The 14,029-nt window shown below is 38.1% G+C and overlaps 1 pseudogene; it reads right to left on the bottom strand.

Moving 5' to 3' along the window:
* Positions 1-2,178: 2,178 nt before the first annotated feature.
* LOC122798999 lies at positions 2,179-2,279 on the bottom strand (annotated as a pseudogene).
* Positions 2,280-14,029: the final 11,750 nt, after the last annotated feature.

Genomic DNA, 14,029 nt, shown 5'->3' with positions numbered 1-14,029 from the left:
GATATACCCCAGGGATTACCTCAGTGTCACTGCTCGACAGAGGCACAGCAAAATAATGGGTATAGTTCCCCATACTAAAGGGGTGGCGTAAGCCACAAAACTATGGGCTAGGCTTGTAAATGCCCTCGGGCAGATAGCCTAGTATGAACCTATGAACCTATGAACCTATGAACCAAAAAAACAAGAATGCTCAGCAGAGAAAGCCTTGACTTATGTAGGCTAGGAGAGAAAGTCACATTGATGCTAGATAGGTAACTGGGCAAATGTTATACGAAGAAAAAGAATACCACTAGTAACAGTCGGCTAGAAATATAAGTACACAGGAACACGCAAGAAATATCAGTTTATGGTGCCAGTAAATAATGTGTCAAAACTAAAGTATGTCAAACATTTCTAGTCTGTTTTGGATAAATGCTACATCATAAGGGATCTGGATATGAAAACAATGAATTGTAAGGTGATCCAGTTGTATGCATTTATTTCTGTTCTAAAACAGGATATATATGACATTAATTTAACTTTTTGAGCCTGTTGGAGAAATTGTCTGAGTAAGTGAAAAGAAGCGACCCTGTGTCATTGATCCAGGCTATTCTGGTTTCTCAGCCATTACAAAAGTGAATATGCTATTGAAGAATGAAGGTGTGGACATTAACAACTTAAAACACGATTGAATTGTATCTGTACTATGCCTTGTGAAGTGCAGCAAATGATGCATGGAACCAGAGAATGTATGAGTGTATTTGAAGGCTTAAACTCAGGATGCAGATGAAAGAGTCTGCAATAACACACTTAACCTGGACTTCTTTATAGGAAGATATACATGCTATAAATGTTGATATAAGAAGTGGATAGGTTTTGGCTGCACTAGTATAAAATATGTGTTTTCTGGGTAGATGACACACAAACAGCTTGGAATGATGCTAAACAAATCTTGATGTGCCTATTCAAACCTGGTAGTGCCAGGTGCGCACCCTTAAGAACGAACAAAACATAAATCCAAAATGATAAGCATTATTCCAGAAGGAAAGGATTGTATATCAGTCACCAGACAAAATAAAAATTTTTGCAAAAAGCTATATTATAATTCCTCTGTATATGCTCTCATTGACCAGCCATGTGACAGTTTCCTTGATCAAAAGTTTATTAGGATGACTACTTTCATAATTGCTTCGAGTTTATCAGATCTAAAACTGAATAGTTACATACACTGTTTAAAATCCATCAACAAGTGGGCACAGGCAAACCAGTCAGTAAAATTAGTGGATAATTTTATGCACCCTTTCCAATGAGTCCTTGCAGAGACTTCAGTGATAGATGGCAGTTTCTCTTACTTTTCATGCACCCTTTCCAATTGGTCCTTGCAGAGACTTCAGTGATAGGTGGCAGCTTCTCTTACTTTTCATGCAGTATTTCCAGTTGGTCCTTGAGGAGACTTCAGTGATAGGTGTGAGTTTCTCTTACTTTTCATGCAGTATTTCCAATTGGTCCTTGTAGAGACTTCAGTGATAGGTGGCAGTTTCTCTTACTTTTCATGCAGTATTTCCAATTGGTCCTTGTAGAGACTTCAGTGATAGGTGGCAGTTTCTCTTAATTTTCATGCAGTCTTTCCAATTGGTCCTTGCAGAGACTTCAGTGGTATGTGGCAGTTTCTCTTAATTTTCATGCACCCTTTCCAATTGGTCCTTGCAGAGACTTCAGTGATAGGTGGCAGTTTCTCTTAATTTTCATGCACCTTTTCCAATTGGTCCTTGTACAGACTTCAGTGATCACTGAAGGAGTTTCACATATTTGCATGTGGAGTTAGCTTATCCAGCTGCTTACCTGTGCTCCCTTACATTTAGTGAGGTTTAATAATGCAGTTTAACAAAATGGTTGAAAAACGTTACCAGAATTATTTTTTTTTATTTGGTTTAACATTTTACAGAGCCAGTATACCGTAGCAAATGCTGTTCAGACCCAACTGAAACCATATGGCTTCCCAGTGGTAACTCAGTTCTGGGAAAAATTATGTTTTTGCTAATGTATCCATGAAAGCAACATTTAAATTCTTATGGGTTGTAAAGGTGAGGGAGCCAACTTTTATGAGACACAGATTTCTGTCTTAAGTTGAATGTTTGCAAAATCTTATATTTCATTGCATGCATCTAGCTAACATATTTATTTATTAACAACCTTAATACAGTTTTGTTGTCTTTTTTGAATTTGCATCTCATCCTTGTGCAGAGGTCGTGCTGATCTTCTCTGTATCACTCCAATTTTAGTATATGTACTGCCAAATCTTGGCTTTTAATGGACTTGTCCTTATGAAAAGAAAAGCAGTATGTTCAGCAGTCTAGATGAAAAAATACAATGAAGCTGAGACATGGAAAAAGTATAAAAACTGTTTAAATTTAAAAGATCACAGCCTTAAGATTTTGATGGCCCACTTTTGCAGGGCAGGTCCAGATCTTTCAAAAAGTGGTCCAAGTGCTGCTCAGAGCTAAAGCTGCTTTATCTTCCACATGTGGGTTTCTTAAGGCTGCTTGAGTGAAAAAAATAGTGAGAGTTTCGTAGATTAACATGATTATTTAGCAAAATGACTAAATAAACAGTGTAAAGAAGACAGCATCACTGTAGTATTACAAACCCTCAGTGAAAATGTTTGAAATTCAAGAAAAGAAAAACAACAGACCTAAAGCTATATTGATACTTAAAAACCTGACTAGTCATCAGTGGTCATGCCACAGTCCCTTTTTGTAGGGCAGTTTGTTTCTAAAACCCATTGACAAGATCTTTTTTGCTGCTTGCTTTGGAGGTACAGGAGTGTTTGTATTACTGAGCTCTGCAGGTACAGGAGTGTTTGCACTACTGAGCTCTGTAGGTACAGGAGTGTTTGCACTACTAAGCTCTGCAGGTACAGGAGTGTTTGCACTACTGAACTCTACAGGTACAAAAATTTTTGCACTATTGAGTGCTTTCACCAGATTATTGATCCAACAATAAAACATCGTCAAGAAAATATACAAGAAATTCTACAAGAAACAGTATAAAAACTGTGTTAAAAGATTGGGAAGCTGGTTAAATGTATGATTTTTCAAGCCCATGAGAAATTGAGACAGCTGTAAAGAAAACATTGTAGAAACATGTTGAAATCATCCCATGTTCCCAAACAGGTAAGTAGTACAATACAGTAGTGCCTATACATCATATAAAATAAAATAAAATAAAATAGAAACTATAAGACCAAATGGAACAAACAGAATCTTTCAGAAAAGCAAAGAGGTGAACCAATTTAGAAAACAGAGAACAGGCTATGAGTGGGAGATCTCAGTGCCATAAAAGGACACAGGACCAAGGACTGCTAATTCAGTTTACACAGTTCAGAGTTGGAGTCATACCTGTGGACCTTTGGCCCCCATACCCAGTTAAGCTTGAGCATAGTACTTGGTTCTGGGTCCTTTTATGACACTAAGATAGCCTACTCATAGTCTGTTTTCTGAGCCCAGACTAAAGCTGGTCATCTTCTCTATAGCAGAAAGAAGGAAATAAGCTAAGTACTAGGGTAGATAAGGTTCCCATGGAGACATGGTTATCCATGCTTGATTGGTTGGAAGGGAATAAAGGGAATGGAGCTTGGCAAAGTTATTGGGTAGTTCTGAAGAAGTCATTTGACGAAAGTGTTGATTAAAGTGGAGTTATGCTATCCTTTTGGTGCAGTTTTTGTCTCAGCTTTTGAATCAGCTTTGGACTTGGTGTTTTCTTTTTATCAGTTTTTGGTACACCTTGGACATTTTTTGGTTAAACGTTAATGGGTATTAAAATGATCCAATGGAGTCCTGAACTTTGTGGTGGAAATATTTCCTTAGTAGAAAAGCTTATGATTCTGGCTCCTTAATTATAAGACACATTTTACTGACCAACTGCTGTTGAGTCCAGGTTTGTTATAGGCATTTAGGTAGAGCTGCCCTTCCACCTGTTTCTTTTCCATGTTTGGCATTTTTATTCCCATCAAGTTATGTCTTATTCACCAGATCCAGAACATGAAATTTAAAGAGGTTGTGTCCACCCTATTCTAGGTTGTGTTTAGATAGTACATTTCTAGAAGGTAATAATTTGAAATGTTGGGATCCGCTAGAGTGAGGCCAAAATTATGGAGCCTGAATGGCCGAAAGAATGGACTTATATATTTTATGTTCGAGATGCCATTTCTCAGAAAATTGCCTTTTCTCTGAAGTATGGTGATCTTGGGGTTAATATATATAAGTCTGGGGGGGCTTGCCCCCACACATGGTGGAGTGCAGGGTGGGCTTACTCCCCAATGCAAAAAGATTAAAGTAGAAGAGTGATTTTTAAAATTTGCCCTTCTTCTGTGTTTTCTGTCTTTTTTTAGCTTGTTGTGCTCAGCATTTCAAGTCCCAACATTTCAATAAGGAGCCTTTTTAGAAACATAGTGCATTATGTCTGACAGATTCTGGGTAATGTGGATTTTTAATTTCTTGACCATATTTCCTACATAGAAGTCAAGGCATTTCATGCAGTTAGCTTCATACATTATCATCTCAGTGTCACAGATGGACATCAGTTTGCTACAGTACTTTTTTACTGAACTCGAGCAGAAGAAATGGTCTGAGTTACTCGTATATTTACAAACACTACAGTCTGGTGTTTTGCACTCATAAGTGCCTTTGGTATCTGTATCCCCTTCCTCTCCTTTTGATTCCAGATAGTTTATGACACTTTTTACTCTCTTAAACACAAAATTAGGACCTTGTTCCAGTAGTTTGCAAATCTGTTTGTTTATGTTTGTTATTATATAGTTGTCCTGCATGATATTCTTGATGGATAGCTTGTCTTGGGCAAAGCTAATGGCCATGCAGCATTTATACATTTTTCTTTTGAGATCTGTAAAGCAGTTCCCAAATACATGATGTAATCTGCTGGATGCTTCAAGATTAGATGTGTTGTCTGATATTAAGGAGTACCTTCTCCGCATAATGCCTTAAGAGAAAGTCCTTTTGGAGATAGTTCATGTTGTTGATGAAACCTCTCATTTCCTTTGATACTATAACTGTCTTTTCAAAATCTTCATTTTTTTGACAGCTAAATGCTCTGTTAGTATTTCTTCAATTTCGTTCTGTCTTTTCTTGTTTTCTACCAGTCTACAAACCATGCTATCTTTTTAAACAGTTAACTGTATACTTTCCCCAGACATACTGCAGTATCCATATTTTTGCTTGCCTAAAGAATTGCCTCCTCTATTCACTCTCTTTGAATAAACAAAAGTGCCTGCATTCTTAAAATACTAAAAATAGTCTTTTAGTATTGTAAGAATTAATATACTCTTATTGATTCTCTGTCATGTTATATATGGTTTCCTGAATAAAAGCATGGAACTCATAATGCTAATCAAGTTAAACTGTTAATTTAAGAACATTTCAGCTTTTATCTAAAATAAGTCACTTTTTTGGATTTCCAGAGAGAGGGGCATCTAAACTGCATATCATTTGATAAGGTACCATACTGGAAGTCTCCAACTACAAAGTAAGCTTTCGAGGAAGGAACCAAAAGGGGAACAGTGGTTATGATAAAGGACTTATAAAGACAATAATTATGAGAATTATGAAGACTATATGACTTTCAGAAGAATTAAGGTTTTTGCTTTTATAAGGGTGGTGCTGTTCAAACTAATCTGACTTAGCCATAAATCTATAAATCTTGTTTAACAGCAGTTGAAGTTTCTGGCAGTTAAATTCTGTAGGAAAAATAAGAATCCATATTCCTAGGTAGATAAAAACACATTTTTTCCTATAGAATTTCATGTTTCAGGTAATAACATGTGAGCAGTTCTGTGGTGGCTACAATATTCTTTAGTGCTTACCTAAATGAGGTGTGAGGAGAAAGCAAGATGCTAATCATGGTGTGACCTAGGCATTAAGGCTGCTGACCATACTAAGAGAAAACAGACCACTATGTAGGGACTTGATATGTTACCTAACAGCGTGGTTTAATTTTTCTTGAGATTTAATGTTAAAATCAATTAAATGAACTGTGAATGAACAGTCCTATTGCAGCTTTGTAGTGTGGAACTTATTTATGTAGCCGATATGATATGATTCCAAATAAATATGATATCTGCATTAAATAATGCTGGAATGTTAAAGTCTGATCTTAGAACAATTAGTAAAAACAGTGACTAGAAAATGGTGGTCACAAGTACAGCACTTGTAGACTAACTTGCTGTGGATAAAACAATGGCATCATTACTAAATGCAATCTTGGGTATTGACTAGCATTTCTACGGTATTACATTGGGATGAAATGGCAAGGCTTGAAATGACCTCTGGGATGATAGCCTAGTAATCTCCTATGACCCTGTGATCATAGTCTTGTCATTAGCTCATTTAGTTCTGAACAGCAGGAGGATAGTTAATATTTTTGCTTACTGGTATCTTCTAAGCCAGAAAACTACCTGCTTCCTGAGAGTTGTTTTCCTCCAAAATCCTTAACTGAAAGCACACTTTATTAGATTTATAATATCTGATAAATGGTGGGAGTTTAAAAAATGTAAAATATTATCTCTTTCATAGACAATGGGCTATACATCGGTGTTAGTATTAATCATCTGCTTATAGATGCTGATTTTTATATCGGAGATTTGTGAAGGAAAAACTGTTTGTCTGATAATAAATAGTAGTGCTATGGTCAAAGAAGAGGTTATACCTCTGCAAGTATGTAAGGTAGATGCAATATATCAACAAGGGAACTGGCCATCTGTTCAAAAGTTTTCCAATGTTGTATGACAAGAGGGGATGGCATACTGCTGTTTTGTGATATTGCCAAATCCATGCAAATTATGCATATAATAAGTTCACAATATTTCAAATTAATATTCTACAAAGCCATTTATACTTTGATATAATAAATTATGTATTTTACAGGGCAACTAAACAAGGGCAGATACAAAACCAGTTATTATTCCCAATGCTTTTTAGAGCACTTGGAAAGAAGTTAGTGCAAAGCCACATGTTCATAGGTTCATAGCTGTGTACTAGGGTAATGGCCCTGGAGCCTTTATAAGCCTATCCCATAGGATTACCCTGGCATTGTGCCACCCAACCTTAGTTCCTAGTGCCTCTGTTGAGTAGAGCCACTGGAGTGATCCCTGGGGTGAATTTTCTATTTCCCATCCACTCATCAAGATTTCTCTTTAAGAGGGCCAGTGAGGTGCTCTGCTTGACATGTATGGGAAGTCTATTCCATAGCATGGGCAGTCTCTGGGTTATGAACCTGTCCCTCCAGCATGTTCTGTTGATTGTGGTAATGAGGTTTAGGTGTCTGGAGCATGTGGTACGGCGGGATTGGGATTTCTTTAGATGTAGCATTTCTAACAGAGTTGGGTCAGATATGGCTTTGTAAGTCAAGCAGAGATCGCTTCTAAGTAGGTGATATGAGACAGAGAATAGTTGGAGTTTTTTGAGTCTGTCCAGATAGGACAAGTATTTAAGGCCTAGGATCCTCTTTGTGAGGTACTTTTGTGGCCTCACCAGTTGTTGCAGGTGTCTAGTGAGGTACATGCCAAATGGGGCACTGTACTCGATGACTGGCCTAATGAGGGAAGAGTAGAGGGAGACAATGACCTCTTTCTTCCTGGATGCAAAACCCTTAGTAATGAGCTGTGCCACATAAAAGGACTTTTTGACCACAGTGGCAATGTGGTGGTCAAAAGAGAGGGTGCAGTCAACCTGTGTTCCCAGATCTCTTATAACGCCTTCTGTGTTCAGTGGACTATTATCAATGTGGTAATTCAAGGGAACTGGGTTTTTCCCAAAGGGGAGGAAGACACATTTTTTGGCATTGAGCTTAAGGGCATGGTTCTGACACCAGTCGTTGGTCTCATTGAGACCTTTCCTGTAAGATGTCAGCATCACTTGGGGAGTTAATAATAGCTCCCGACTTGCAATCATCTACGAACTTTGTCAGCGTGTTGACCTGGACTTCAGAGAAGTAGATACCAAACAGGAAAGGACTCAGGACCAAACCCTGTGGGACTCCACTCGTGACTAGTCGGCTGTCTGACTTGGAGTCAGCTACTATCACACTATGAGTTGTATCTGTGAGACAGTTTGCAACCCACCTAGTGATATAGGAGTTGATGCCTAGCTTAGTCCATTTTTCTATGATTCCTGAGTGGGGAATGGTATCAAAAGCCTTGGCCAGATCAAGGTAGGCTGTATGAACCACCCTACCTTCATCCACAGCTCTGGTGACTGACTCAAAGAAGTCGACCAAGTTGAACAGGCATGATCTACCCTTCAAAAAAACAGAATGTGTAGGATCCAGAGTTTGCAGATTCCCTATATCCTTGTTTAATAGGTCCATGATGATGCATTCCATAGCTTTGCCTATCAGACTCATCAGGCTAATGGGGCGATAGTTCCCGGGGTCTGTAGTCGCTCCTCCTCTGTGGAGAAGGATGACTGTAGCAGTTCACCATTCGGTAGGGACAAAACCTGAGGTGAGGCTATGATTGAACAGAGCACACAGGTGATGTGCCAGTTCACTCTGTTGTGCAGTTATTCAGGAATGGCGGAAACAAAAGCTATGACTTTAGCTAGATTTGACTCTTCTGATGTTAAGAAGTTGATAGAAAATGTCTGTGCAGCTTGCTTATAATGTCAAAGGACAACAACCAGCTCAGAGTTTAAGACCCCATTGATATCTCTACCTACTATGGAATTTTCATTTGAGAGTACAGCAATGAATACTGTTGTTCCACTAGTAAACCTGGGCACCATCAGTGTATCCTGGCAATCACTGATGATGCAACAGCATTTCCTGAAGCCGAATCCACAGGAAGTGTCAATGCTGCATCCATAGCAGAATAAATAATAAAGAATAATAAAGAATACCCTCAGAAATTCTAACTGACCAAAACCCCTCATTCACATGTAGAGTAAAGCATGAATTTTCTCAGATTTTGTTTCAGAGTGGAACAGTTAAGAACATGCATATACCACCTTCAGACAGATGGAGTATTTAATTGCTATAATGCAACTTTAAAGTCTGTGATACAAAATACTATAATGTGATGGGAGAAATTGGAACCAACTGCTTTAAGATCAGCTGTTTTGTTGTAGGCAAAGTACAATAAACATCATCATCATCATCATCATCATCACAGGATCATAGGACATTACTAGGCTAATGCCCTGATGCCCTTACAAGCCTAGCCAAGAGTTTATCCCCCAGAAAAGAAACGTCAGTCAGCACCTGTCAGTGAGAGACACAGGTGGAACCCCTGGGACAAATTTGTGGTTTCCCATCCACTCATCAAGGTTGCACTTGAAGAAGGCCAGTGAGGTACTCTGTTTGACATGTATGGGAAGTCTATTCCAGAGACAGGGCAGCCTCTGGGAGACAAACCTGTCTCTCCAACAGGAGAACTACCATTGTCATGCCTTTGCACAAAGGTGGTGCCACAACTGACCCTGGAAACTATTACCCCATTAGCTTGGCAAGTCTGATCTGTAAAGCCATGGAGTGTATTATTATTATTATTATTATTATGGATCTAATAAACAAGGACTTAGGCAATCTCCAAGCACTTGACCCCACTCAGTTTGGATTTGTCAATGGCAGATCTTGCCTGTTGAACCTGGTTGACTTCTTTGAGACTGTCACCAAGACCCTGGATGAGGGAAAGTCAGTACACACAGCTTACTTTGACTTGGCCAAGGCCTTTGATACAATCCTCCACTTGAGAATCATCAAAAAGTGAACACAACTTGGCATAAATCCCTATCTCATCAGGTGGGTGGCCAATTGGCTCATCGATAGGACCTGCATGGTCAAAATAGGTGCCTCCACCTTTAACAGCAGACCTGTCACTAGTGGTGTTCCCCAGGGATCTGTCCTGGGACCCATACTGTTTTGCATCTACTTCTCAGAGTTCCAGGCAAAGACAAAAGGCCTGTTGCTGACCATGTTTGCAGATGGCTGTAAATTAGGTGCTGTCATTGACTCCCCAGATTATGTTAACATACTGCAAGAGGGTTTCACAGCAACAAATGACTAGTGTCAAAGTCAAGGCCTTAAGTTAAATGCAAAACAATGTATTATCATACCATTCGGCAAAAACATGGCCACTACTGATTACCACATCAACGGCAACACCCTAAGGACACAATCTGTGGAAAGAGTTAATCCAGCAGAACATAGAAATCTGGCCTGGTTAAAAAAAAAAAAAAAAAAAAAAAAATTTTAAACTTTACTGATTACCAGAATTCCAATCCCATATAGTTAACAAAGAGTTACAGAAAATGTTCAGATGTGGGGCCATATAAAATCCCAAAGTTAGTGGAATAGCCTATTGTACTAGTCCCTGAACCTGATGGATTTATAATGTTTTATTATGACTTCAGAAAATTAAATAGCATATTTGAGTTTGATTCATATCCAATGACCCAGGTGGATGAAATAATTGAAAAACTAGGCAAGTAAAAATGCCACTAGTATGTATATGCAGATTTTTAGTGAAAGAGTGTACTATGTTCTCATTTGCAATTTATATCACTCATATGCAGGGAAATGGGATTTTTCATGTCCTTGAAGTTTATCTCATATAAAATGAGCCACAATTACACACAACAAGATATACTATCCAGTCTGTTTGACAAGTTATAAACTGCTGAATTTCACATGCTTTAGAGGAATTACTCATAACTGGTGTGAACAACTTTGTTGTACACACTTGATTGCAATGAATGCAATGCCTGCCAGGAACGCTACCTTTAGGGCAATCAGCAGACTTTTTTGTGTGGGGACTGAAGTGAATTTCTTAAAGCTGCCTAGTGCTAGTGTAGATTCCTGTCTCTTCTATAGGTAACATGTTTTTCATGCACAAGATCTCTATAGAAGAGGTGATTTCTTAGTATGTGCCAGTGCTTATCAATAACCCTAAACATTTTGCAATGGTTCATACCAAAAGTAGTAAGTTCAGTTTAGTTTACCTGAATATTCCCAATAGCGAATAACATCTTATTTAGTAATAATCGTAACTCTAGAAATAGCTCCCCAGACTGTCTGTTCATTGCATCCCCTGTCAAGAAACTATTTTTAATCATGTTGATCTCATTTAGAAAACTTGCAATATCACTGTAAATTCTTCTCATGCTGAAAAATTGAGAATAGGGGATGTTACATTTGAAATGGGAGGAGGGGGAGTGACAGCTTGTGGCATGCAGATATCCAAACCTGTAGTAAGATTTGTGATATATGCTTGTGTCTAATAACTCATCCGATTTCCTAAGTAACCCGACATTTACAAAGTTACTAGAACTCTTCCCAGTTTCAAATGTAAACTGTAGGCTAAACCATATTCAACCAAGCATGTCACAGAGTCTGGAAGCAAATCCAAAGACCCTAGCCATAACACCCAGTGTTTACCTAGGTAGCACATCCATAATATAAGGTTATTCTTAAATATGTCAAAGGCGTTAGCAAATATTATGGATTCTTCCAGAAATAAATAGCAGAAATATACAGGGGTGGGGTAAAAGCAGCCCCTCCCCCCAGCAGTACCTCATTTCTGCAGAAAGTAACATTCCTTAAAGTAAAAAATATTGTAAGCACCAGTTGTGAACTAATATATGTGTATATACATATCTCTGGCTGTCTAGCTACATAGGGCCTACTACAAGTGCTCCTATGTGAGTAGCTTGTGACACATTTGACCAGTGCCACTTGTTTGAAAAAGTACTCAACTCCCATTAGTCCAATCGCCCTTAACTACATACCCTTCCAACACCTGACTCTGAAACACTGTAAAGCCTTACCACATCCCTAACTCTAACCCTCAAACTTCCACCCACTTCCTAACCCAACACCTTGCTCCCTAAAATTCCACTCCTTTCCCTAACCTTAAAATCCGCAGTCATACCCTGAAACAAAAATTTCAACCCCACAGACTTAAATTCCTTGATTCCTAATTACTCCTTAACCATAAAACTCCTCTCCAGCTCCGTAAACCTAAAACTCTTTTCCCAGTCCCTAACCCTAAAACTGCCTTCCAGCTCCCAAATCCTAAAATTTCCTTCCATTTGCCTAACCTGAACCCTCCCACTCTTAAACCTAAAACTCCCTTCATTAACCTTAAAACTCCCCTGCCTTAATTTAAAACTCCCATCTGACTCCCAATACATAAAACTACCCTCCCACTCTTTAACCCTAAATCCCCCTCCTGATTGCTATCCTAATCTACACTCCCACACTCTGCCACTCCCTACCTGCAACTGCCACATTGACCTCACACTGACTCAAATAATGTCTTCAGGTAAGGTGCAACAGCTGTTTTTCTGAACTCATAATGGAGTTTGAGCATGAACGACAAGCTATATGAACTACAAGATGCCTGAGACCCTGACACTGAGATAGCAGTTTTCGAACACTTGGAACTTGAGTGTTTGTAGTAAAACAATATAAAGATAAAAAGAGAGTGGGCGTCTGAGTGTTCTACCTATCTGCTTAGACATATTATTACTAATAATAAGCCCTCAGTAGTGTACTGCAAAAATAGACTGCCATAAAAAGCAAACAAAATAATATATAATAATATATCTGCAGCTCAACAGCTCAGGAAATGGTATTCATTTTTCTTTTAGATTCCAGCCATGATCTGTCAGCCAAGTTCCAAACTGCATTATAAAAGCTATCAGAAACATAGAGCAGAAGGTTAAAAACTGCTTTCCATTAGAATTGTTCTGAAGAGATTTTATATCAACTTACTTGCTATAAATGCTGACAAAGTTCATGAGGGAGATCACTGTAGCCCAGAACATTTATCACATCTGACCAGAGAGGATTAAAGACCAGCATCCAGTTGCATTCATATTCTCTGAAGCAGCACTATCAGCCCCATTTCACTTTTACATCAGCAAATCTGTAACTGAGCTACAAAATGAATGCTACCCCTCCCCCAATATTAGTTCTAGATTCGTGTGCTCACACAGAAAGCAGAGACATTAGTTGTAATGAAAAAGCAAATATTGCAACTCGGCTGTTCACAAGCCTCCCACACTTGATGAGTATGACAACTTATAAGGATCTGATTTTCCAGTAAAAAGTAGTTTTATTGTGTTATGATTTATGCATTAGTTTCACTGGCAGTGTTAGAGGCCATTAATATACTCCAGCATAAAATGTGCATTCATAAATGGATGCTTGTACTCACATAAATACTATGTTATTATTTAAACTGCCATCTTGAAACCTGACAACTTAAAATTAATTATAACGCAACATTGCATCTTGTAGAAACAGATATTTGCTTTAAGAAAACAAAACACATGCCACAGGAATATTACATGTACAGTAACTTGATCGTGAAATAGAGTGGGATAGATTATATTTGCTCTCTTATTATTTGTCACCTCCTCTGGGAATCGTGAGTAATGCGTTTTTTATCAAGATTCTGTGCAGCCACATAACTTTACCCTAGAGTCTTATATTTGTCATTCACATTTTAAAGTCTCTAACAAAATCTATTTTTACAACACCTTGACTTCAATAAAATGTAAATTAGGGAATATGAGCCCAAATAAACATGACAAGAAATATAGATGCTTTGTGCCTTAGGACTGCAAAAGGGACATGCATTCTTGAAATAAACTGAACTATAGCTCAAAGCTGTTGTCGTTTACATATTTATTGTGCATTCCTTCGGTAACCCACAATTCTTTAATCCCAAGAAGAATAATTCTGAATAATGCACAAGAAGAATTTCATTCAAATAAACATTTGTCAGACATAATGCACTTCATCAAACCACCTATGGCAATTAAATTGAACACCTCTTTACATAGAACCATCAAAGTCTGTATGGTTCAAATGGTTCTTGTGTGTTCTTCCATTGTAGCTATCCTAATGAAACATTATTATTAAATGAGTTCCTACTGCAGATGAAAGATGAGATGATAAAAATGAAATACCGATATAGTCCAAATCTTCTGAAAGGTGTAACAATGATCAAGTCATTTTTTTTATCTTTTCAAAC

This window comes from Protopterus annectens, chromosome 3.part1 (assembly GCF_019279795.1).
Source record: "Protopterus annectens isolate FY-2018-M chromosome 3.part1, PAN1.0, whole genome shotgun sequence".
NCBI classification, from domain to species: Eukaryota; Metazoa; Chordata; order Ceratodontiformes; family Protopteridae; genus Protopterus; species Protopterus annectens.
Note: the sequence above shows the minus strand (reverse complement) of the source record. Positions and strands in the feature narration are given on the sequence as shown.